The sequence below is a fragment of the Heterodontus francisci genome, chromosome 5, assembly GCF_036365525.1.
Source record: "Heterodontus francisci isolate sHetFra1 chromosome 5, sHetFra1.hap1, whole genome shotgun sequence".
In the NCBI taxonomy this organism is placed as follows: Eukaryota; Metazoa; Chordata; class Chondrichthyes; order Heterodontiformes; family Heterodontidae; genus Heterodontus; species Heterodontus francisci.
This window is the reverse complement of record NC_090375.1, coordinates 132,069,181-132,096,542: the sequence shown is the minus strand read 5'-3', so window position 1 is coordinate 132,096,542 and position 27,362 is coordinate 132,069,181. Positions and strand designations below refer to the sequence as shown.

Genomic DNA, 27,362 nt, shown 5'->3' with positions numbered 1-27,362 from the left:
CAGGACCGTACCTCCAACGCATAAGTCCTCGAGGCGGCCAACATCCCCAGCATATACACCCTACTGAGCCAGCAGTGCTTGAGATGGCTTGGCCATGTGAGCCGCATGGAAGATGGCAGGATCCCCGAGGACGCATTATACAGCGAGCTTGTCACTGGTATCAGACCCACTGGCCGCCAATGTCTCCGCTTTAAAGACGTCGGCAAACGCGACATGAAGTCCTGTGATATTGATCACAAGTCGTGGGAGTTAGTTGTCAGTGATCGCCAGAGCTGGTGGACAGCCAGAAAGGCGAGGCTAAAGAGTGGCGAGTCGAAGAGACGTAGCTGTTGGCAGGAAAAAAGACAGAAGCGCAAGGAGAGAGCCAACTGTGTAACAGCGCCGACAACCAATTTTATCTGCACTGCCTGTGGAAGAGTCTGGCACTCTAGAATTGGCCTTTATAGCCACTCCAGGTGGTGCTTCACAAACCACTGACCACCTCCAGGCGCTTACCCATTGTCTCTCGAGACAAGGAGGCCAAAGAAAGAAAAAAAGAGAATATTAACTGGGATAGAATTATTCTAAAAGTTATGGAGGACACTGAGTTCTTAAAATGCATTCAGGAGGACTTTATTTTTAGCCAACATATAGCAAGCCCAAAAGAAAAGGGGCAGTTCTGGACTTCGTTTTAGGAAATGAAACTGGGCAGGTGGAAACTGTATCAGTGGGAGAGCATTTTGGTGGTAGTGATCATAATTAAGTTAGATTTAGCATTGTTACGGAGAAGGACAAAGATAGACTAAGACCAAGAGTTAAGAAGAAGTGTGAAATATTGGATAAACATAGTGGTAAAGGAATTATTAAGGGGTTTAGCATCTTTGAAAGTGGGTAAATTGCCAAACCTGTGTGAAATGTATCCCAGGTTGCTAAGAGAAGCAAGAGATGAAATAATGGCGGTACTGACCATCATTTTCCAATCCTCTGGCTGCAGGTGTGATGCCGGAGGACTGTTAACATACTGTCTTTTTAAAGAGGGATAGCCTGAGTAATTTCAGGCCAGCCAGCCTAACTTCGGTGGTGGGAAAATTATTACAAAAAATTTTGTGGGTTAGTATTGATCATTATTTAGAAAGACATGAATTAATAAAGGTCAGTCAGAATGTATTTAAGGCAAGGTCATGTCTGACGAACTTGATTGAATTTTCTGAGAAGGTAACAAAGAGGGTCAATAAGGGTAGCATATTTGTTCTCGTCTACGTGGATTTTAGTAAGACTTTTGACGAGATCCCACATGGAAGACTGGTCAGAAAAGTAAAAGCTCATGGGATCCAAGGGAAAGTGGTAAGTTGGATCCAAAATTGGCTCAGTGGCAGGAAGCAAAGAGTTACTGTTGGTAGGTGTTTTTGTGACTGGAATGTAGTTTCCCGTGGGGTTCCATACGAATTGGAAGCAGATGTAGGCCATTTGGCCCCTCAAGCCTGCTCTGCTATTCAATAAGCTCATGGCTGATCTTTTTGTGTCTTGAATTCCACGCTCCCATCTATCCCCGATAACCCTTGATTCCCTTGCCTAACAAGAATCTATCTACCTCTGCCTTAAAAATATTCAATGACCCCACCTCCTCTACCTTCTGAGGCAGAGAGTTCCAAAGTCACATGACCCTCAGAGAAAAAAATTCTCCTCATCTCTGTCCTAAAAGCGTGATCCCTAATTTTAAAACAGTGCCCCCCCTAGTTCTGGACTCAAACTCAAGAGGAAACACCCTTTCCACATCCACCTTGTCAAGACCGTTCAGGATCTTATGTACTTCAATCAAGTCTCCCCTCACTCTTCTAAACTCCAGTGAAAACAAGCCCAGTCTGTCCAGCCTTACCTGGAATGAGCAGGTTGTCTTGTGAGGAATCAATCTAGTAAACCTCCTCCAATGCATTTGCATCCTTTCTTAAAGAAGGAAACCAAAACTGCGCATGGTATTCGAGATGTGGTCTCACCAGTGCCCTGTATAACTGAAGCATGACATCATTACTTTTATTTTCAATTCCTCTCTTAATAAAGGATAGCATTTCATTAACCTACTTTATTACTTGCTGTACCTGCATGCTAACCTTTTGTGACTCATGCATTAGAACACCTAGATCCCTCTGCACCTCGGAATTCTGCAGTCCTTCTCCATTTAAGTAATACTCTGCTTTTTTTATTCTTCTTGCCAAAGTGAACAACTTCACATTTTCCCACATTATACTCCATCTGCCAGATTTGTGCCCACTCGCTCAACCTATGTATATTAGTCTGCTACCTCCTTATGTCCTCTTCACAAAGCTCTGTAGTAGGTTCCTTGCTGTTTGTGGTGTATATACTTAAATATAGGGGCATGATTTAAGAAGCTTGCAGAAAATACAAAAATTGGCCAGGTGGTTGATGGCTTGCTTTGTCACTGTAAACTGCAGGAAGATACCAATGGACTGGTCAGTTGGGCAGGAAAGTGACAATAGAATTCAATCTGGATAAGTGTGAGGTAATATAGTTGGGGAGGGTGAATAAGGCAAAGGAATATATAATAAATGGTAGGATATCAAGCAGTGTAGAGGAACTTGGGGTGCATGTTCACAGATCCGTAAAGGTAGCAGGAAAGTAAGGTGTTGAGAACCATAGAAAAGTTACGGCACAGCAGGAGGCCGTTCAGCCTATCCTGTCTGCGCCAGCTGAAAAAAAAACTAGCCGCCCAATCTAAGCCTACCTTCCAGCACCTAGTCCATAGCCTTGCAGATTACAGCACTTCAGGTGCATGTCCAGGTACCTTTTTAAAAGAGTTGAGGGTTTCTACTTCCACCACTGATCCGGGCAGTGAATTCCAAATGCTCACCACCCTCTGGGTGAAAAGGTTTTTCCTCATGTCCCCTCTAATCCTTCTACCAATCACCTTAAATCTGTGCTCCTGGTAATTGACCTTTCCGCTAGGGGAAACAGGTCCGTCCTGTCTACTCTATATAGGCCCCTCATAATTTTGTACACCTCAATTAAGTTACCCCTCAGCCTCCTCCGTTCTAAGGAAATCGATCCTAGCCGATCCAATCTTTCCTTATTGCTGCAAAGTTCAAACCCTGGCAACATTCTTGTAAATCTCCTGAGTTCTCTCTCCACAGCAATTATGCCCTTCCTGTAATGTGGTGACCAGAACTGTAGGCAATACTCTAGCTGTGGACTAACCAGCATTTTATACAGTTCCAACATTACATCCCTGCTTTGTATTCTGTACCTCGGCCAATAAAGGAAAGCATTCCATATGCCGCTTTCATTTTATCTACCTGTCCTGTCACCTTCAGGGACCTGTGGCCAAGCATTCCAAAGTCTCTCACTTCTTCTATCCCTCTCAATATCCTCCCATATATTGTGTATTCCCTCACTTTGTTTGCCCTCCCCAAATGCATTACCTCACACTTCTCTGGATTGAATTCCATTTGCCACTTTTCTGCCCACTCAACCAAACCGTTGATATCATTCTGGAGTCTACAGCTATCCTCCTCATTATTAACTACACGGCCAATTTTTGTGTCAACAACAAATTTCCCAATCATGGCTCCCACATTTAAGTCCAAATCATTATTATATACCACAGACAGCAAAGGACCAAACACTGAGCCCTGTGGAATGCCACTGGAAACTGCTTTCCATTCGCAAAAACATTCGTCTACCATTACCTTTTGTTTTCTGTCACTGAGCCAATTTTGTATCCAAATTGCCACATTCCCCTGTATCCCATGGGCTTTCATTTTTCTGACCAGTCTGCCATGTGGGACCTTGTCAAATGCCTTACTAAAATCCATGTAGACCACATCGACTGCACTACCCTCATCAATCCTCCTTGTTACTTCCTCAAAAAATTCAATCAAGTTAGTAAGACAGGACCTTCCCTTAACAAATCCATGCTGACTATCCCTGATTAATCCGTGCCTTTCTAAGTGGCAGTTTATCCTGTCTCTCCAAATTGATTCTAATAACTTACTCACCACTGAGATCAGACTGACTGGATTGTACTTATTTGACTTATCCCTCGCATCCTTTTTAAACAATGATATGATGTTGGCAGGCGTCCAATCCTCTGGTACCTGGCCTGTATCGAGTGAGAATGTGAAGATGATGCTCAGAGCATCCACTATTTCCGCCCTGGCTTCCTTTAACAACCTGGGATGCAATCCATCCAGCCCTGGTGATTTAATCCACTTTCAAGGATGTCAGACTCTCTAGTACTTCCTCTCTTGTTATGCTTATCTAATCTAATATTTCACACCCCTCCTCTTTTACTACAATGTCTGCTCATTAAGAACCCTGTCCACATCTTCTGCATCCATGCATAACTTCCTTTGTACATCTCTGATTGGCCTTATTCTTTCCTTAGTTATCCTCTTGCTCTTAATGTACTGATAAAACATCTTGGGATTTTCCTTGATTTTACCTGCCAATAATTTTTTATGCCCTCTCTTTGCTTTCTTAATTTCCTTTTTTACTTCGCCCCTGCACTTTCTAAACACCTCTAGGCTTTCTACAGTATTAAGTTTCTTGTGACTATCATAAGCTTTCTTTTTCTGCTTAATCTTATCTTGTATGCTTCCAGATAACCATGGGACACTAGATTTGGCCGTACCACCCTTTATCTTTATGGGGACATGTCTACCCTGTGCTTGTAGAATTTTTTAAATTCATTCATGGGATGTGGGCATCACTAGCTAGGCCAGCATTCATTGCCCATCCCTAATTGCCCTTGAGAAGGTGGTGGTGAGCTGTCTTCTTAAACCGCTGCAGTCCACATGGGGCAGGTACAGCCACAGTGCCAGTTGTGAATAAGGGTCACTGACTTGAAACATTAACTCTGCTTCTCTCTCCACAGATGCTGCCAGACCTGCTGAGTATTTCCAGCATTTCTTGTTTTTATTACACCCACAGTGCTGTTAGGAAGGGAGTTCCAGGGTTTTGACCCAGCGACAGTGAAGGAATGGTGATATAGTTCCAAGTCAGGGTGGTGTGTGGCTTGGAAGGGAACTTCCATGTTCCCATGAATCTGCTGCCCTTATCCTTCAAGATGGTAGAGGTTGCGGGTTTGGAAGGTGCTGTCTAAGGAGCCTTGGTGAGTTGCTGTAGTGCGTCTTGTAGATGGTACACACTGCAGCCACTGTGCGTCAGTGGTGGAGGGATTGAATCCTTGTGGATGGGGGTGCCAGTCAAGTGGGCTGTCTTGTCCTGGATGGTATCGAGCTTCTTGAATGTTGTTGGAATGCTCCCATCCAGGCAAGTGGAGAGTATTCCATCACACTCCTGACTTGTGCCTTATAGATGGTGGACAGGCTTTGGGGAGTCAGAAGGTGAGTTACTCGCCGCAGGATTCCTAGCCTCTGACCTGCTCTTGTAGCCATGGTATTTATATGGCTACTCCAGTTCAGTTTCTGGTCAATGGTAACCCCCAGGATGTTTATAGTGGGGGATTCAGTGATTGTAATGCCATTGAATGTCAAGGGGAGATGGTTAGATTCACTCTTGTTGGAGATAGTCATTGCGTGGCACTTGTGTGGCATGAATGTTACTTGCCACTTATCAGCCCAAGCCTGGATATTGTCCAGGTCTTGCTGAATTTCTACATGGTCTGTTTCAGTATCTGAGGAGTCGCGAATGGTGCTTAACATTGTGCAATCATCTGCGAACATCCCACTTCTGACATTGTGATTGAGGGAATGTCATTGAAGCAGTTGAAGATGGTTGGGGCTAGGATGCTACCCTGAGGAACTCCTACGGTGATGTCCTGGAGCTGAGGAGATTGACCTCCAGCAACCATAACCGTCTTCCTTTGCGCTAGGTATGACTCCAACCAGAGGAGGTTATCCCCCTGATTTTCATTGGCTCCAGTTTGCTAGGGTTCGTTGATGCCATACTCTGTCAAATGCTGCTTTGATCTCAAGGGCAGTCACTTTCACCTCACTTTTTTGCTTTTGAATGCCACCCACTGGTTTGCCACTGATTTTCCTTCCAGTAGCTGTATCCAGTCCACTTTCGCCAGATCGCTTCTCTGCTTCGTAAAATTTGCCTTCCCCCAATTTAGAACATTTACTCCAGTTTTATCTTTGTCCTTTTCCATGATTATGCTAAGACTAACTGTATTATTGTCGCAAAACCATTAGGAAGGCATACGGGATACTTTTCTTTGTTAGCTGAGGCATAGAATATAAGAGCAGGGAGGTTGTGCTAGACCTGTATAAAACATTAGTTTGCCTACACCTAGAGTACTGAATACAGTTCTAATCATATTACTGGAAGGATGTGATTGCACTAGAGTGGATACAGAGGAGATTTACAAGGATATTCCCAAGACTGGAGAATTTTAGCTATGAGAAAAAATTGGATAGGTTGGGATTGTTTCCTTTGGAACACAGAAGGCCGAGGGGAGATTTAATTGAGGTGTATGAAATTGAGAGGCTGAGATAGGTCGCTCCTATCCGCCCTGTTTCCCTTAACAGAGGTCTATAACCGGGAGGCAGGCGCTATAGATTTAAAGTAACTGGTAGATAGATTAGAGGGGAGTTGAGTAATGTTTTCATCAGAAGATGGTGGAGGTCTGGAACTCACTGTCTGAAAAGTTGGTGGAGGCAGAAACCCTTCATTGCATTAAAAAAAAAGTTGGATATGCATTTGACGTGTCGTAACCTACCGAGCGAGAGTTGGAAGGTGGCATTAGTCTGGATAGCTTTTTTTGGCTGGCATAGGTACAATGGGCTGAATGGCCTCCTTCTGTGTTGTAAATTTCTATGATCTATGTTTGGATACAGCATTAGTGTTTGAGGCTGAAGCTTCATTGTAAATATGAAGCTGGATCTGAGCTGTGTTCTTTCGAGTTGTTGGTTTCTTGTGTTTCCCTGCATGAATCAGCAACTGCTCAAATTTGCTTTTGTTCAGATGTGCCATGATATTACAGTGCCCATTCTAGATGAGGCAGAAAGTTCTGGCTTATGTTGAACATTGAGAGGAGTTATTTATTTATTTAGAGATACAGCACTGAAACAGGCCCTTCGGCCCACCGAGTCTGTGCTGACCATCAACCACCCATTTATACTAATGGGCGGCACAGTGGCGCAGTGGTTAGCACCGTAGCCTCACAGCTCCAGCGACCCGGGTTCAATTCTGGGTACTGCCTGTGTGGAGTTTGCAAGTCCTCCCTGTGTCTGCATGGGTTTTCTCCGGGTGCTCCGGTTTCCTCCCACAGCCAAAAGACTTGCAGGTTGGTAGGTAAATTGGCCATTATAAATTGCCCCTAGTATAGGTAGATGGTAGGGAAATATAGGGACAGGTGGGGATGTGGTAGGAATATGGGATTAGTGTAGGATTAGTATAAATAGGTGATTGATGGTTGGCACAGACTCGGTGGGCCGAAGGGCCTGTTTCAGTGTTGTATCTCTAAACTAAACTAAAAATCCTACACGAATCCCATATTCCTACCACATCCCCCACCTTCCCTATATTCCCCTACCACCTACCTATACTAGGGGCAATTTCTAATGGCCAATTTACCTATCAACCTGCAAGTCTTTGGCTGTGGGAGGAAACCGGAGCACCCGGCGAAAACCCACACGGTCACAGGGAGAACGTGCAAACTCCGCACAGGCAGTACCCAGAATTGAACCCAGGTCGCTGTTATAAAGCACTGAGCAAGAAAGGTGCTGATCAATTTTAGAGCATGAGGTGAAATGTTATAACTATCAGTTTTAATCAAAGGAAGTATAATAATGTGAAGTGAATCAAGACATTTTCTTTCATTACATGTTGATAATTTAAAATAATAGCATACTTAATTTGATAGACAAATGAAGACCAGGAAACTCTTATTTTTAACCATCTTACCTTTCATCATTTACCAAATAAAGGCTGTATAATATTTAATTGCAATTATGAATAATGGGTTGGGGAGAAATTGAATTCATTATAATATATAAAATATGTTGGATTGGGTTACATAATTATATCATTCAGAATATACTTTGTTATTGATGGCACATTTTGCAGTAAGAACACTTTTCAAACCATGTTCTGCTTTCTTGATTAAAATGTGCATGCAGGATGTACTCAATTTATATCCTGATAAAACGACACATTTTTTGAAAGCTGTGGTTAGCATGGAATTTAATCTCCAATGATCTGCTTGCTGTGTAGTTAGAGACAAAACCATTCTGTAAAGTAAACAAGTCGCTCAAATATTTTCACTTGCAATTATGAATGTGCACCTCTAGATTATTGCCAATGTCTGATGATGGGATGTTGTGTGGTTAGACCATAGACTTGTTCTCATGGTGATGTTGAATTAACACCAACTGCCAGCTATGAGAGAAGTATAGGGAACAGAGTATACCCCTTTACCTTACTTTTGTAGATCTCACTAAGGCATTCGACACAGTCAGCAGAGCAGGGCTGTACAAGATTTTGGGAAAAATTGCTGTCCACCGAAGCTCCTCAGTCTCATCCACTCCTTCCATGACAGCATGCAATGCACTGTATAGTTTGATGGCTCCACCTTTGGAGTGAAGAATGGAGTGAAACAGGGTTGTATCCTAGCCCCCATTCTGTTTGGTATCATCTTTTCCATGCCCCTTACCTTCGCCTTCCCTGCAGATATGGAAGGAGTCTACTTGCACGCTAAGTCAGACAGTAAGCTCTACAGTTTGTCGAGGCTGAAAGCAAAGACAAAAACACATTGCATCCTGATCGGAGAACTCCTCTACGCTGATGATGCTGTGCTATTTGCTCACATGGCAACACACCTACAAGACTCATGGTGGACTGTCTCTCCCATGCCTGTATCTTGTTCTCTTTGACTGTAAGTGTCAAGAAAATTGGTCATGGGACAAGGTGTTGCATCACCACCCCTGATCACACTAAATAACACCCCACTGGAAGTGGTTAGCAAATTCTGCGACCTTGGGTCCACAGTGACAGACAATCTGTCCCTTGATGCAGAGCTCAATACATGCATTGGGAAAGCTGCTACCACCTTTGGCCGACTCACAAAACATGCATGGGATAACACCAAGCTGACCCTTAGGACCACGCTGATGGTTTATAAGGTGTGTGTTCTCAGCACCAGGCTGCATGGCTGTGAAACATGGGCAACTTACACCTACTAGGAAATAAAGCTCAATAAATTCCATCTTTGCTGTCTTTAGCGCATTATGGGTATATCCTGGCAGGACAAAATCACAAATGTGGCAGTCCTCTCAAAGGCAGAGCTTGCAAGAGTGTTGGCACTAATCAAACAGAGGTGACTTTGATGGGGCCTTCCATCCTGTGTCTGACCTTGCATACCCAAGGACTTTCCTATGGTGAGGTAGCCGGGGCCAGACAACCAATAGGGCACCCAAAGCTCCGCTTCAAGGATGCTTGTAGGCGTGACATGAAGGCCCTCAACAGTGACCATTGCATCTGGGAGTCACTAGCGGGAGACTAGTGGCTACAGCAGCTTGGTAACAGTCGCCAATGCCAAAAACAACAACCTAGTGTCACTTGGGAGCTTCACCTGTGGCACTTGTGGCAGAACCTACCCCTCAAGGATTGCTTTCACAGCCGTCAGCAAAGGTGCACCAAGCGAAGACACCTCACCTAAATAGATTGTTTGCTGTGTGTGTCTACTTTTATAGATGGAAGGATGCCAACCTAATGTTGAATTATTATTTACTTGGTGCTAATTCAAATGAATGTGAGGAAAAAATGCATTGTCTTCATTCTACAATTGAAAAACTTGCGTCAATAAAGGAAGTCATTCAGCCCATTGTGTCTGTTGATAGTTGTTCAACTGAAGTCATCTATTTGTCTGACCTTTTGTTCTTTTTCAAATATCTATCCATTTCCATTTAAATTATGTTCTTGTCATTACTTCAATAAACACTTGTACGAAATACTCAATTTTTAATAACTTGCATAAAAAAGCTTCCACATTTCCCTTTTGTTCACCGAGTGCTCCATTTCTGCATCCCCTCCATACTACTTTTCACATTTTTATTCATAATGTACCACTTTGCATCTCTGCATTGAACTGCACTTACCATCAATGTAAAAATTCATATATTTACCCCAAATTGACATATATAAATAGCAGCTGAGGTTTACAGTTCCCTGCAAAGGCAGTGGAGAGGGGCAAGCAAAAAAGCAACTGTTATCAAACAAGAAGCATTTGATGGTTTAATGAATGAAATTGCTTGGCTAATATTTCTGTCCTCCTTGTCCAGGTTCTGCCAGCCTCATTGTAGAGAGGTCTGCTTTGTTATGTCCCCATCAGGTACCTTTAGAAATGGATAGCATTGTCTACTGACAGTCAGCATCCTGGGGCCCTGGTCAGCATTTGCTAGCTGCTATGGGATCCCTTTCTGCTTCCAGATCCCTGGTTCTGCTCCATTCAAGTCATTCGCTGGACAGGCCCCACTTCCCCTTTCAGCATGCCTCCTCCACTAATAGCCAGGATTGCTGCCTGTTTACATTGAGATGGGAACTATTGAGTGGATTTCCTGCCTAGAGCATACACAGAAGGCAATTCCAGCCATGAGTGCCGGGAGTGCACTGAAAGGAGGAATAAGGCTTTTTTGAATTGCAAGGATAACTTGAAAAATGAATTTTAATATTTATTGTCTAGTGTTTTTAAAACCTGAAAGAAAAGATGGATGACCTCTGAATAAGCCACTGGACTTGGGTAGGATTGAACAGGGGTTGGCTGGGGGAAATGGTGAACAAAGTGAGTGGAGAAATAATTGACAAGGGGAGGGAATACAATGCCTATCGGTATGCAAATGGAAGAAGGTGAAGAGGGAGAATGAATAGCAGTGAAGGCAATAAATGGGAAAATGGAATGAAATGCTGCAGATGGGTAGTGGGGAATGGCTGCCAATGAAGAAATAAATGGATGCTAAAAGGAATGGGGAAATGGGTAGTAATGAAGGGAGAAGGAAAAGGGCAGCTGCTGGAAGCAGTGCTTGAGGGGCTAAGAAGAGAGATGCTGGGTGTGGCATTTTGGGATTGGTGGGAAGGGAGAGTGTCAGCAGTGAATGGAGAGGGAGAATGGCAGCATAAGCTGGGCATGTGGAGCAAAAAGTGCCAGTGTGAATTCTTTGGGAGACATGGTGGGAAGGAAGAAAACAAGTTTGAGTGAAAAGAGTGGAAGAAGAGGAGCATCTTAACTAGTTTGGAGGTGGAAAAGAATGCCAGGTTGAATTGGAGAGGGAGAGGATGACTGTGTGAAAGTTGGAGAGGAGTGTCTCTCAAGTATTAGGGAGTTGGACAGTGAACACTTTCTCACTTTTGGTAACAGCAGCAGAAAACATAAGCCTAAACAAGTTGTTGTATCAATACTAACATAACATTTGATAAATTAGCATTACAATTCTTCTTAGACAGTCCCTCAGGGCCGAGGATGACTTGCTTTACCTCTGCTTCAGTCTGTTCTAACATGGCTAACGAGTCCAATGCACAAACCACAGACTCAACCACATGTGGGTCAGATGGTATTTGAAGAGTTGAATAGGCAAGTTACTTGGGGGTCTGTGTGCTTCTTCTGCTGCCGGGATATTGCCTCCATGTGCTCCGTGCCTTCCTGAATGCACCTTCTCCACTTTGAGCAGTCAAGGGACAGGGACTCCTATGAGTCAGTGGTCATGTTGGATTTCTTCAGGGATGCTTTGAGAACGTCTCTAAAGCATTTGCTCTGTTCTCTTGGGAGTCTTTTGCTATGGCGAAGCTCAAGAATACAACAGTTACTTCGGGAGCTGGTGCAAGGCACGCAAGTGACGTGGGGCTTGTCCAATGAAGCTGGTTTTGGGTGATTAACACCTCAATGCTGGGAATATTGGCTTAGGAGAGGATGCTGGCATTAACTGTCTATCTTGCCATTGAATGTGAAGGACTTTGCAGAGACAGCATTGGTGGTATTTTTCCAGTGCCGCCAAAGCATATAAGAGCGCAGCAGTCACTGCTGCCTGGAACATCATGACCTATAGCCCTGGGTTTGAAATGCTAGTCCTCGAATACTCTCTTCCTCAGTCAGTTGAAGGCAGAGGTGGCACATTGAAGGCAGTGGTGGATTTCGTTATCCATATCTGCCCTCAATGAGAGGTAACTCATAAGATAGGGAAAATAATCCATGTTTTCCAGGGTCTCGCTGCGGATCCTGATGGGAGGAGGATGATGTGCTGTGGGAGTGGGTTGAAAGAGGACCTCAGTTTTCTGGATGTTTAAGGTAAAGCCCAACCTCTCGTATGCTTCAGTGAAGGAGTCAACGATGGCTTGGAGCTCAGTCTGCAAGTGAGCACATACACAAGAGTTATCTGCCAACTGAAGCTCAATGACTGAGGTTGGAGTGGAGGCGATGGAGGTTGAATAATTCGTGTCCTTCCTGTAGGTTATCTCTACTCCTGTGAGGAGCGTGCTGGAGGTGAGGTGCAAATTTGCAGCGAGGAAAATGGAGGAGAGGGTTGGTGTGACGACACAGCCTTGTTTGACGCCAGTCAGGTCTGTGGTGGTCCCGTTGGTAAGGATTACAGCTTGCATGTCATAATGTAGTAGGCGAAGGATGGTAACAAATTTGTGAGGGCAGCCAAACTCCATAAACCCTCACGATTAACAGAAACTCTGGTGTGCAATCAATTTGTATAAATACAATACCATTTATGATGAAAAATTATCTAAATTCACTTGTTTAGTTGAGTAATCCAAGCAGTAGTGAATCTGACTGATCACCTTTCATTGCTTTGTGCGATAAAACTGATGAAATGTGCCCCTCAAATCAATGCAAACCAGTGCCACCTATTATAAATGATACAAGTAATCGCTCAATGAATGGAAACTGCATGAATCTCAATTTCCAGGTTTTAGAAGTGTTCATCCCAGTTCAGCTTCAATAAACATGTCTCCAGGATCACTCACATTTTTGTGACGTATACAGTTAATTTAGGTCATATTTACAGCCTGAGCCAAAGTGTTCAATCTTTGGATCACAAGCTTTGTTAATCTGGTACGAATGCCACTTTATTGTAGAAGCATTGATTTCTTGTAACCTGTGAGTCAAAAATGTGTAATCAGCCACATCCATCTATAATGACATTTTGCTGTTTCCCAGTAATAAGTGGGATTTAAAATATAAGAGAATCCATTGTACCTGGAAGTTGGATAAAGAAAATAATTTCATTTTGCGAATCTGATGTGAACTGCAAACACTCAATCTTCTTGATTGCCTTTTAACCGCCTTCCAAGTAAATATACATCTTTCCTTTTGAGATACAACAACTTGTATAGAAGTTTCTAAAAAAAAAAGCAATACATCATCAGCTGTCATACTTAAAAAAAAAAGAAAATGTCACTTATCTAAAAACATCTATGTCTGCTGTGACCTCTTTAAACACAGATCTTGTTTAATCTTGGTATAGTTTCTCTCCACATCCATGTGTTACAGTTAGTCTAGCAAAGTTATTGTTGAAAGCTGCTCAGTATCAATCTGTATAAAGGCCTTGGAGCTCTGTTTTGCATGTGTTGGATATTTTATTACTAGTCCGTTCACTTAGAACAGTCACAAAGCAGCTACTGTGTTCATTTTATTCAACTGAGTTAGTTCATTTTATGTACTGGGTACTGCTGCCACAACATTGCATTCTGCTTTGTGTCTCCACACAGCTTTAAACTGCCAGTGATCTGCTTGGAATAAACTGGCAGCACAAACTAGTGCCTCCACTGTTAAGTGGTGAATAAGAAAAGACCAAGGCCCTCAGTGATTCTTCACATTGCATTAGCCTTCTTCAATTTTTCCCTTTCTGCTTGCGCCATGTCTTTATTTATGACAATACATTTTTGTTCCATTTTCTTCACTTCAACCAAAAATTGTTTTATCTGTTTTTTTTTCAAAAGCTAATTTTATCTCAGTTGTGATTTGTATTCTGTTTCCAGGGATAGATTGCATATGGGCCCCGTAGATGCCACAGATTGAAATGAAAATGAACAAAATTTGAAAATGTTTTTGTTTGATACTATGTCTAATGGTTTGCAAAATCGATATACCATCCTACCCAATTATCTCAAACTCATTTGTCATTATATCAGCAAAGAAATGAAGTCCTAGTCTCTTCTCTGCATACTAAAATGTAGCTTATATATGGACATTGACCACATTTTAAAGTCCCTAACACTATAAAAGCCTTTTATTACGACGTTTGTCAACAGCCCCTTGTCTTTACATACGACGTGTGAGTGAGTGTGGCAAATGCTTATTAGGCCTATAAAGAAGCAATGTTGCGAATGCTCATCGCATTGTACCTGAAACGGACAGCAAGACTGGAATTGAGCATAAACCTGACTTGAGAACATTTACGGGTAAAGCAATTGAGAATGGAAAGCCCAGAAAAGAAGTTTGCTACGTTTATCTGTGAAATACAACGTCCTATGCAGCTGGTGGAAATCTGCTGAACACATAAGGGCCAAGTAGGAAGTAGAAACATGTGTGTCCCAGATAAAGAAAAGAGAAAATGCAGACCGTGAAGATGTTGAATAGGCGTAGTCATGTGGTTAAATGAAAAGCTCACCCAAAATCTCTCTATCACTATTGACTGTGACATATTTATTGCAAACAGTAAAGCTTCTGTCAATCAACTAGATATGGAAAATGTCACCACTAGCAATGAGTGGTTTAGTCACCTTACAGCTCAGCATGATGTTGCGCAGAAATAAGTTTTCATTTAAGGTAAATCTGCCTACTTGTCTTGCCTTGACAGATGGAAAACCCAACTCCGTGAAATTCTGTAGAATATAATTCAGGCCATATTTTAAAAGCTGGACAAAACAATTTTTTTTTAAAGTACAAATCCTGCATCAAGGGACAATTGTATACTTGGTATAATAACATAAAAGCCATGTTTAATTTCCCATCACCACCAGAAAGCTGGGAGTAGAAAAGCCACAGTTTCTGGTAATAAGAAAGTCCAAAATCGTCCTGCAATACTCGAACTCAGTTTTTCTTTGCAGCTGTTAAACCTTGTTTGTTGGTGTCTTTTTTAGACTAAATGTTGCTATAAATAAAATATGCAAGTTTCCAACTTCATCAGTATACTGACCACTAAGTTCCTGTGGTTAATGTGCAACTGGGAATATGTGTTGTACAGTTTGCAGTACTTTACAATACCATAACAAACCTATTGCACCTGCGTATCTCTCTACTCAAATAGTAGCCTCAACAGGAACAATCCTTTTTAAAAATAAATCCAAGAGGGATAGATGTAAAACTGTGTAATCAAAACCATATTCTGTATATTGTGCAGGTTTAACCCTCAAGCTTCAAATGGATATAAAGTAGTATAATCATTCTGAGAGAAATATGTATTTAAAGAAACAGTGTTCCCATCAATATATAAAGTTAAAAATAATTGTCCTTTTTTAATGTGAGAACTACTGACAACTGGCTGGGAGGAGCTGTTTGAGCACAACTATCTGAGGAAATGAATTTGCATCAGCAGATATTTGGGGTGGATGACCGAGGGATTGGGTAAGCTTCTGATTTTAAATGCATTTACTTAAGCAGTTCAGTTTTTCTTCCATGATACCTCTACTCACTACTGAAGCACATTTTGAAGATTATTGTGAAAGGCAACCAGCTCCCAGACATTTGCTAATGTTGATCTACAGCCAGAATACTTTGGTTTGCAGCAGTGATCTGGGATGACTTAATCTGATTTTTCTTTTAACAATGGGGCATGAATCTGTTGGTGTCAGGGGGAATTTGATGCTTGGGGTAGAGACTTGTTAGAATGCTGTACTGGCAGAGGAGCCTATACTCCCAGTGTTGGTCATTTTCTCCCCCATCTTGGGTCATCAGTCTCTAGCTTCTATTTCAATTTCAAATTTGATTACTTCTCTCTGCCTCAGTTATTCATACAATCTTTGTTTCTGTTGAGACTTTTTTTTAATGCTTCTTGCTATTGCCTGCTATTAAGATCATCTGTGCTAGCTATCTTTCTTACAAGCACATTACAGGTCATTCCACTGATGCTTCTTTTCATGTGTATTCTGCTTCTATTTAAATGCTTGTTCCTTTTCTCATTTGTTTTCTGTTCTGATTAAGAGTTACACCCAAAATGTTAACTTGTCTGTCCTCTCCACATTTGCTGACTGACTTGCTGTATTTTACCAGTATTTCCTGGTTTTGTTCCGATATGTTTTTCATGCTTCCTGCTGGGAAAAGTGTTTCATGGTCCAATTGACTTTTTTGCCCTTATTTGCATAATTTTCTCTAGTCAGCCTTCAAGGCCTTTTACAGTATCTTTACTGTACTCATTTACACAAATGCATAATAACAATGCTACATGCACTTATCTAAATGAAGGCATGTGTACCATATGAGTGTCTCGCCTCTTGAGTCTGAAAGTTGTACGATTAACTTATATTCCAGGAACTTGGTACATAATTGAGGTTACCACTTCAGTGCAATTCTGAGGGCCCTGTTTGCAGTCAGAAAATGAACACACGTTGCGCCTATTTCAGCTAAACAAAATAAATGACAACTATTCGCTGGTGCATTCCTCAGGTCAATGCCTTAACTGATCAGACTCAAGCTGCCTGGTTTAAATTCCAAACAAAGCTTGGCAGTTAACTGCCCGTCATCATAAACTGGTGTATTCTCCATGGCAATACCTCTGCCAATCAGAGTCCACTTGCCAACCAATCAGCACTCTCTTCTCATACAGTATAAATTTGTTGCTTCCCTTACATTGGTATTCTTGCGATTTGCCCTGACGAGTGCAAGATGAAAAGCGTTGACAAAATGTCTCTTTTTTCAGCAATATTCAAGTTCTGTACTACCAAATGACTATTTGTATTGTGAAATCTTGCTGTGTGTAAATGTGTTGCTCCAGTTGCATTCACAACCAACAGCACTTTCGCATCTCAAAATTGGTTGTGAAGTGCTTTTGGGATGTCCTGAGGATGTGATGGCAGTATATAAATTCAAATTTGTTCATTCAAAAATAAATAATTTTAACAGGTTTGATTCGTATGCTCCAAGTCTCTCTCCTCTTTTAAAACTGAATATTGTTATGCTTCTGCTATTGCTGATATACCTCAATCATATATGTTGCATCAGTATTTATTGTAATTTATGTAATATTGTTTTATGCTACTATGAAATGACGCAAATAGTCAGAGTTAGCGAGTCATTGTCATTTACAGCTATCCATGGAGCTATGCAGTCAGTTCCATTCCCGGGCATGATCCCCGTAGCCCTGTAAGTCTATTTCTCTCAGGTGACCATCTAACTTCCTCTTGAAGTCAGCGATTGCCTTGTGAGCAGCGAGTTCCAGGTCATTACCACCTGCTGTGTTTTTAAAAAAAAAAGTGCTTCCTCATATTTCCCCCTGCATCTTTTGCTGAAAACTTTCAATCTGCGTCCCTTGGGGCTGATTACCACATGAACTATTATCAATGATCTATGTAATTGCTGTGTATTTGGTGAATATTGTGTTTTGAAGACCCTTGGTGCCACTCAGTTCTAAGAAAATTGACCAATGTCCATTGAATCTCTGCGTTGAGTCTGAAACCAAGAATGATGGATCTTTAGAAAGATACAGGAGGTAGGAAAGGCATTAAGACTTCTACGATACATTTTTTTGAAACTTGTGTTCTTGTTTACTTTTAAAATGAGTGAATAGTTCTAATCACATCAAATAATGCTACACTTCACTGAAGCATTGTACAAGGTGGGAGCTGGTCACATCAGTTGCTGCCCAAAGGATAGCGTGTTGCAGTTTTTTAGAGTTGTATTTAATGCATGGTTTTTGCACAATTGATTTTAAACTCCAGTTTGCTGTAATTTGTAATTGATGACTATTATTTGAAGAATGAAGTCCTTGGAAAGCAATTCATGTAACATTCTGTACTACAATTTGCACTTTTTACTGGCCAACAAAATCAGTTTTTATTCACATTGACGTATTTACCTTTGGCATTGTAAGAATTTCTCAACCTTTGTTTTGTTCCTAGGACCACCTTGATATTGCCTGAAATGTTTGATTTTCCTGCAATAATGAGTAAGAATGAATTATATTATTGGACCCTTGTGGTCTCATTAATAGACAAACTCCAGTTTGGAATCCCAAATGTTCACCTTAATCTATTCACCTTTTCAGAATGGTAAATTGATACCATTTAAAAAAAAAATGTCCAATCCTCTCACCTTTGGTAGAATTTTATATTCCGTCAACTAAATTTTTTGTCCTGCGTCACTTGGTGATAATCAACTGATATAGAAACTAACATTTATATGCATCTTAATATTCCTAATATGAATAAGGCCATAAGTGACTAAGTGGGAAAGAACCAAGCAGCAGTTGCTTTTTTAAAATCAATGCTCGTAGTTCCAAAGGATCATTAAAGCATGCATGTCACAACATTATAAAGAAGTATTTGCTGTATTGATTATATTAGGATTTCAGGCAAGACTGTGTCTTGTTGAATGATCATGCGAAAGGCTTAGGTCATAATGAGGTTTTCGAGGAAAGGTTGGTTGCACACTTCCTGATGTAGTTAGTGAAAACATTGTAAGATTGCTTTTTTTTTTAATATCAATAATTTTGAGCATCTAGTTATTTATGAAGTAAACATTGTATCAAATCCATACCAGACTTAATTTAGAATAATTACTAAGATGGAATTATTTGCAGATTTGGTCTTGAACCCTCCAAATATTATGTACTCTACATTACATTAGCTATGAAATTCCTCGATATTTTCTCCGAGAATGTTTCACCCGTCAGCACAGATCTATACAGAATTGTGTTGATATTGCTTTAATTAGCTTAATACTGATGAACATACTACTAAATACTGTCTTTCTCTAGTTCCACTTCTCCACAGGTCATCACATATCTTTAAATGTTTACCCAGTTACTGATATGGTCAATCCTAGAACACAAGAGCAGCAGAAGTAGACCGTATGGCCCATCGAGCCTGCTCTGCCACTCAATATGATCATGGCTGATCATGGGCTTCAATTCCATTTTCCTTCCCGCTCCCTATATCCCTTGATTTCCTGCGAGACTGAAAATCTATCTATCCCAGCCTTAAATGTATTCAATGATGGAGCATCCACAACCCTCTGGGGTAGAGAATTCCAAAGATTCACAGCTCTTTGAGTGCAGTAATTTCTCCTCATCTCAGTCCTGAATGATTGACCCCTTATCCTGAGACTCTGTCCCCATGTTCTAGATTCCCTGACCAGTGGGAACAATCTCTCAGCTTCTGCCCTGCCAAAACCTTTCAGAATCTTGTGTATCTCAATTGGATCGCCTCTTATTCCCCTAATCATACTATGCTTTTCCAATTGCAATGTTAAGACTACTTTAATAGTTTCCAGCATCTTCCCAACTACTGGTGTTTGGCTAATTGGCCTGTAGTTCCCTGTTTTCTCTCTACCTCCTTTCTTGAAAAGTGTTGTAATATTTGCCAACTTCCAATCTGACAGGACCATTCCTGAATCTAAGGCATTCTGGAAAATCATAGCCAGCACATCCACTATCTCTGCAGCTATCTCTTTTAGAACCCGAGGATGTAGGCCATCTGGTCCTGGGGACTTGTCAGATTTTAGTCCCTCAAGTTTCCCCAATACTGTTCCTGGGCTGATATCTATATCCTCAATTTCCTTACTCTTTTTAGCCTCTAGGATACTGCCTATTTCTGGTATGGAACTTGTGTCTTTTACTGTGAAGACAGACACAAAATATTAGTTCAATGCCTCTGCCATTTCCTCATTTCCCATGATGATTTCTCCTGTCTCTGCCTCGAAGGGACCAAAGTCCACTCTCTTCCTTTTTATGTACTTATAAAAGCTCTTACAATCTGTTTTTATATTACTGGCTAGTTTACTCATTTTCTGTTTTTTTTCCCTTTTTATCAATTTTTTGGTGGGCCTTTGCTGGTTTCTATAACACTGCCATTCCTTAGACTTGCTGCTATTCTTTGCAACATTGTAAGGCTCTTCTTTTAGTCTAATACTCTCCTTAACTTCTTGAGTGAGTCACGGATGGGTCTTTCTTGACGAGTTTTTGTTTTTGAACGGAATGTACTTTTGTTGAACCCTTTGAATTGTTTCTTTAAATGTTTCCCACTGTTCATTTACCACCATACCTTCCAGTCTATTTACCCAATTAACCTTAGCCAGTTCACCCCTCATACCTTCATAATTGGCTTTGTTTAAGATTCTTGTTTGTGATTGAAATGTGTCACTTTCAAACTGAACGTGAAATTCAATGGTATTGTGATCACTATTTCCCAGTGGATCTTTTACGATTACATTGTTTATTAACCCTGCTTCATTACACAGTACAAGATCTAAGATAGCTTTATCCCTAGTCGGTTCTACAATGTATTGCTCCAAGAAACTGTCACAAAAGCATTTTACAAACTCATCTTCTAGACCACTGTTGCCAATTTGATTGTCCCAGTCTATATCCAGATTAAAGTCCCCCAGAATTAATACATTACCTTTGTTACAAGCTCCAATAATCTCCTGTTAAATGTTCTGTCCAATAATATAACTACTGTTAGGGGGCCTGTAAACTACTCCTGCCAGTGTTTTCTGACTCCTGCTATTCCTAATTTCCACACAAACTGATTCTACTTCATGATCTTCTGAGGCCAGATCCCTCCTCCTTAATGTCCTTATGCCATCCTTTGCTATCAGGGTTACCCCTCCTCCTTTGCCTTTTTGTCTGTCTCTCCGAAATATTGTGTACCCTGGAATATTTATTTCCCAACTTTGATCTCCTTGTAACCATGTCTCGGTAATGGCAATTAGATCTACATCATTTACCTCTATTCGTGCCACTAGTTCATCTATCGTATTACAGATGCTTCGTGCATTCAGATAAAGGAACTTACATTTCATTTTTTTTTTTTTGCCTCTATTCCCTGCAATGACCTTATTTGCTGATGTACAATTTTTGTTAAACTCTCTGTCCCTTCCTGTCCTATTCTGTTGGGAGTTACCCACATCACTTTCCTGCTCTGATGCCCTGATCTCTCTCTTTGGATTTCTAAGTTTCCTGTTCCCCCGCCTCTGTTAGTTTAAAGCTTTGTCCACAGCCCTAGTTATGCGATTGGCCAGGACAGTGGTCCCAGCCCGGTTCAAGTGAAGCCCATCCCAACAGAACAGCTCCCTCATCTCTGAGTAGTGATGCCAGTGCCCCAAGAATCGAAACCCCTTCTTCCCACACCAGTCTTTGAGCCATGCATTTAGTTCTCTAATCTGCTTAGCCCTGTGCCAATTCGCGCGTGGCTCAGGTCACAATCTAGATATGATTACCTTTTCATGTGCGTTTTAGTTTGGACCATAACTCCTCAAATTCCCTAAACAGAACATAATTTCTGGTTCTACCTATGTCATTGGTTTTTACATGGACCATGACAACTGGATCCTCCCCCTCCCACTCCAGGTTCCTCTCCCACCATGAGGAGATGTCCTTTATCACTGGCACTGGGCAGGGAACACAGCCACTTCAGCTCCCGGTCACAGCTGCAGAGAACAGTATCTATTCCCCTGACTATACTGTCTCCTATCACTATCACATTCCTCCACTCCCCCTTGGAATGGCATCGTTCACCAGGGGGCCATGGTTAGTCCACTCATCCACCTTGCAGTACTTCTCTTCCACACAGGTAGCAAAGACCTCCTACTAAAGGCCTGCTACCCGACCCGAACCCAACGGGACCCGACAACGTGTCTGGTTCGGGTTGGGTCAGGCCCCTCTTCTGGGTCTGGCTTTTGGGCTCGGGTCTGGTTCAAGCTTGGGTCGGGTCGGGCCAGAAACACACAGGAAGTACTCTGCTGGTAAGTATTGAAATTAAAAAACTTACCTGAGCTGGGAGTCTGGGACGAAACTGAGTCTGCGCAGTGAACAAGTGACATCACTTTTTAAAAATTCATTCATGGGATGTGGGCGTCGCTGGCCAGGCCAGCATTTATTGCCCATCCGGAATTGCCCTTGAGAAGATGGTGGTGAGCTGCCTTCTTGAACCGCTACAGTCCATTTGGGGTAGGTACACCCACAGTGCTGTTAGGAAGAGAATTCCAGGATTTTGACCCAGCGACAATGAAGGGACAGCGATCTAGTTCCAAGTCAGGATGGTGTGTGACTTGGAGGGGAACTTGTAGCTGGTGATGTTCCCATGCATTTGCTCCCTTTGTCTTTCTAGTTGGGAGAGGTCGTGGGTTTGGAAGGTGCTGTCAAAGGAGCCTTGGTGCATTGCTGCAGTGCATCTTGTAGATGGTACACATTGCTGCCACTGTGCGTCGGTGATGAAGGGAGTGAATGTTTGTAGATGGGGTGCCAATCAAGCGGGCTGCTTTGTCCTGGATGGTGTCGAGCTTCTTGTGTGTTGTTGGAGCTGCACCCATCCAGGCAAGTGGAGAGTATTCCATCACACTCGTGACTTGCGCCTTGTAGATGGTGGACAGGCTTTGGGGAGTCAGGAGGCGAGTTACTCGCCTCAGGATTCCTACTCTCTGACCTGCTCTTGTAGCCATGGTATTTATATGACTACTCCAGTTCAGTTTCTGGTCAATGGTAGCCCCTAGGATGTTGATAGTGGGGGATTCAGTGATGGTAATGCCGTTGAATGTCATGGGGAGATGGTTAGATTCTCTCTTGTTGAAGATGTTCATTGCCTGGCACTTGTGTGGCACGAATGTTACTTGCCACTTATCAGCCGAAGCCTGGATATTGTCCAGGTCTTGCTGCATTTCTACATGGACTGCTTCAGTATCTGAGGAGTCACGAATGGTGCTGAACATTGTACAATCATCAGCGAACATCCCCACTTCTGACCTTATGATTGAAGCAAGGTCATGATGAAGCAGCTGAAGATGGTTGGGCCTAGGACACTACCCTGAGGAACTCCTGCAGTGATGTCCTGGAGCTCCGATGATTGACCTCCAACAACCACAATCATCTCCCTTTGCGCTAGATATGACTCCAGCCAGCGGAGGGTTTTCCCCCTGATTCCCATTGACCTCAGTTTTGCTAGGGCTCCTTGATGCCGTACTCGGTCAAATGCTGCCTTGATGTCAAGGGCAGTCACTCTCACCTCACCTCTCGAGTTCAGCTCTTTTGTCCATGTTTGGACCAAGGCTGTAATGAGGTCAGGAGCTGAGTGGCCCTGGCGGAACCCAAACTGAGCGTCACTGAGCAGGTTATTGCTGCGCAAGTGCTGCTTGATGGCACTGTTGATGACACCTTCCATCACTTTGGGGCGGTAATTGGCCGGGTTGGACTTGTCCTGCCTTTTGTGTACAGGACATACCTGGGCAATTTTCCACATTGCAGGGTAGATGCCAGTGTTGTAGCTGTACTGGAACAGCTTGATAGGGGCGCGGCAAGTTCTGGAACACAGGTCTTCAGTACTATTGCCGGAATATTGTCAGGGCCCAGAGCTTTTGCAGTATCCAGTGCCTTCAGTCGTTTCTTGATATCATGTGGAGTGAATCGAATTGGCTGAAGTCTGGCATCTGTGATGCTGGGGACTTCAGGAGGAGGCCGAGATGGATCATCAACTCAGCACTTCTGGCTGAAGATTATTGCAAATGCTTCAGCCTTATCTTTCGCACTGATGTGCTGGGCTCCCCCATCATTGAGGATGGGGATATTTGTGGAGCCACCTCCTCCAGTTAGTTGTTTAATTGTCCTCCACCATTCACGGCTGGATGTGGCAGGACTGCAGAGCTTCGATCTGATCCGTTGGTTATGGGATCGCTTAGCTCAGTCTATGGCATGCTGCTTACGCAGTTTGGCACGCAGATAGTCCTGTGTTGTAGCTTCACCAGGTTAACACCTCAGTTTGAGGTCTGCCTGATGCTGCTCCTGGCATGCCCTCCTGCACTCTTCTTTGTACCAGGGTTGGTCTCCTGGCTTGATGGTAATGGTAGAGTGGGGGATATGCCGGGCCATGAGGTTACAGATTGTGGTTGAGTAAAATTCTGCTGCTGTCGATGGCCCACAGCGCCTCATGGATGCCCAGTTTTGCATTGCTTGATCTGTTCGAAATCTATCCCATTTAGCACGGTGGTCGTGCCACACAACATGATGGAGGGCATTCTCAATGTGAAGGCCGAACACCTATTTCTGCTGGGGGACTTTAATGCCAGGGTTGGGGCCGACCATGACTCATGGCCCTCCTGCCTTGGGCGCTATGGCGTTGGAAGGATGAATGAGAACGGGCAGAGACTGCTTGAGTTGTGTACCTATCATAACCTCTGCATCACCAACTCGTTCTTTCACACTAAACCCTGTCACCAGGTTTCATGGAGGCACCCAAGATCGCGTCGTTGGCACCAGCTAGACCTCATTGTCACAAGGCGAGCCGCCTTAAACAGTGTTCAAATCACACGCAGCTTCCACAGTGCGGACTGCGACACCGACCACTCCCTGGTGTGCAGCAAGGTTAGACTCAGACCAAAGAAGTTGCATCATTCCAAGCAGAAGTGCCACCCGCGCATCAACACGAGCAGAATTTCTCACCCACAGCTGTTACAAAAATTTCTAAATTCACTTGTAACAGCCCTTCAAAACACTCCCACAGGGGATGCTGAGACCAAGTGGGCCCACATCTGAGACGCCATCGATGAGTCAGCTTTGACCACCTATGGCAAAAGTGCGAAGAGAAATGCAGACTGGTTTCAATCTCATAATGAAGAGCTGGAACCTGTCATAGCCGCTAAGCGCATTGCACTGTTGAACTACAAGAAAGCCCCCAGCGATTTAACATCCGCAGCACTTAAAGCAGCCAGAAGTACTGCACAAAGAACAGCTAGGCGTTGCGCAAACGACTACTGGCAACACCTATGCAGTCATATTCAGCTGGCCTCAGACACCGGAAACATCAGAGGAATGTATGATGGCATGAAGAGAGCTCTTGGGCCAACCATCAAGAAGATCGCCCCCCCCTCAAATCTAAATCGGGGGACATAATCACTGACCAACGCAAACAGATGGACCGCTGGGTTGAGCACTACCTAGAACTGTACTCCAGGGAGAATGCTGTCACTGAGACTGCCCTCAATGCAGCCCAGCCTCTACCAGTCATGGATGAGCTGGACATACAGCCAACCAAATCGGAACTCAGTGATGCCACTGATTCTCTAGCCAGCGGAAAAGCCCCTGGGAAGGACAGCATTACCCCAGAAATAATCAAGAGTGCCAAGCCTGCTATACTCTCAGCACTACATGAACTGCTATGCCTGTGCTGGGACGAGGGAGCAGTACCCCAGGACATGCGCGATGCCAACATCATCACCCTCTATAAAAACAAAGGTGACCGCGGTGACTGCAACAACTACCGTGGAATCTCCCTGCTCAGCATAGTGGGGAAAGTCTTTGCTCGAGTCGCTCTGAACAGGCTCCAGAAGCTGGCCGAACGCGTCTAACCTGAGGCACAGTGTGGCTTTCGTGCAGAGAGATCGACCATTGACATGCTGTTCTCCCTTCGTCAGATACAGGAGAAATGCCGTGAACAACAGATGCCCCTCTACATTGCTTTCATTGATCTCACCAAAGCCTTTGACCTCGTCAGCAGACGTGGTCTCTTCAGACTACTAGAAAAGATTGGATGTCCACCAAAGCTACTAAGTATCATCACCTCATTCCATGACAATATGAAAGGCACAATTCAACATGGTGGCTCCTCATCAGAGCCCTTTTCTATCCTGAGTGGTGTGAAACAGGGCTGTGTTCTCGCACCCACACTTTTTGGGATTTTCTTCTCCCTGCTGCTTTCACATGCGTTCAAATCCTCTGAAGAGTGAATTTTCCTCCACACAAGATCAGGGGGCAGGTTGTTCAACCTTGCAAGTCTAAGAGCGAAGTCCAAAGTACGGAAAGTCCTCATCAGAGAACTCCTCTTTGCTGACGATGCTGCTTTAACATCTCACACTGAAGAGTGCCTGCAGAGTCTCATCGACAGGTTTGCGGCTGCCTGCAATGAATTTGGCCTAACCATCAGCCTCAAGAAAACGAACATCATTGGGCAGGACGTCAGAAATGCTCCATCCATCAATATTGGCGACCACGCTCTGGAAGTGGTTCAAGAGTTCACCTACCTAGGCTCAACTATCACCAGTAACCTGTCTCTAGATGCAGAAATCAACAAGCGCATGGGTAAGGCTTCCACTGCTATGTCCAGACTGGCCAAGAGAGTGTGGGAAAATGGCGCACTGACACGGAACACAAAAGTCCGAGTGTATCAAGCCTGTGTCTTCAGTACCTTGCTCTATGGCAGTGAGGCCTGGACAACGTATGCCAGCCAAGAGCGACGTCTCAATTCATTCCATCTTCGCTGCCTTCGGAGAATACTTGGCATCAGGTGGCAGGACTATATCTCCAACACAGAAGTCCTTCAAGTGGCCAACACCCCCAGCTTATACACACTACTGAGTCAGCGGCGCTTGAGATGGCTTGGCCATGTGAGCTGCATGGAAGATGGCAGGATCCCCAAAGATACATTGTACAGCGAGCTTGCCACTGGTATCAGACCCACCGGCCGTCCATGTCTCCGCTATAAAGACGTCTGCAAACGCGACATGAAATCGTGTGACATTGATCACAAGTCGTGGGAGTCAGTTGCCAGCATTCGCCAGAGCTGGCGGGCAGCCATAAAGACAGGGCTAAATTGTGGCGAGTCGAAGAGACTTAGTAGTTGGCAGGAAAAAAGACAGAGGCGCAAGGGGAGAGCCAACTGTGCAACAGCCCCGACAAACAAATTTCTCTGCAGCACCTGTGGAAGAGCCTGTCACTCCAGAATTGGCCTTTATAGCCACTCCAGGCGCTGCTTCACAAACCACTGACCACCTCCAGGCGCGTATCCATTGTCTCTCGAGATAAGGAGGCCCAAAAGAAGTGCCACACAACACGATGGAGGGTATTCTCAATGTGAAGGCGGGACTTCGTCTCCACAAGGACTGTGCGGTGGTCACTCCTACCAATACTATCATGGATATATGCATCTGCAGCAGGCAGATTGGTGAGGACGAGGTCAAGTATGTTTTCCCCTCTTGTTGGTTCCCTTACCACCTGCCGCATTTCCAGTCTAGCAGATATGTCTTTTAGGACTCGGCCAGCTCGGTCAGTAGTGGTGCTACTGAGCCATTCTTTGTGATGGACATTGAAGTCCCCCACCCAGAGTACATTTTGTGCCCTCGCCACCCTCAGTGCTTCCTCCAAGTGCTGTTCAACATGGAGGAGTACTGACTCATCAGCTGAGGGAGGGCGCTAGGTGGTATTCAGCAAGAGGTTTCCATGTCCATGTTTGATCTGATGCCATAAGACTTCGTGGGGTCCAGAGTC

At 43.5% G+C, this 27,362-nt stretch overlaps 1 protein-coding gene across 6 annotated transcripts in view; it reads left to right on the top strand.

Annotated features, from left to right (window-relative positions):
- pag1 (phosphoprotein membrane anchor with glycosphingolipid microdomains 1) overlaps positions 1-27,362 on the top strand; it is a 271,166-nt gene that overhangs the window by 69,432 nt on the left and 174,372 nt on the right. The window contains exon 1 of one of the 6 annotated variants that reach the window (XM_068032105.1): positions 12,503-12,526. The exons of the other annotated variants lie outside the window; for them this stretch is intronic. The gene's annotated coding sequence lies outside the window, so the exon portion shown is untranslated. Of the gene's footprint in view, positions 1-12,502; positions 12,527-27,362 lie in introns of those variants that run through there. 6 annotated transcript variants of the gene reach the window in all.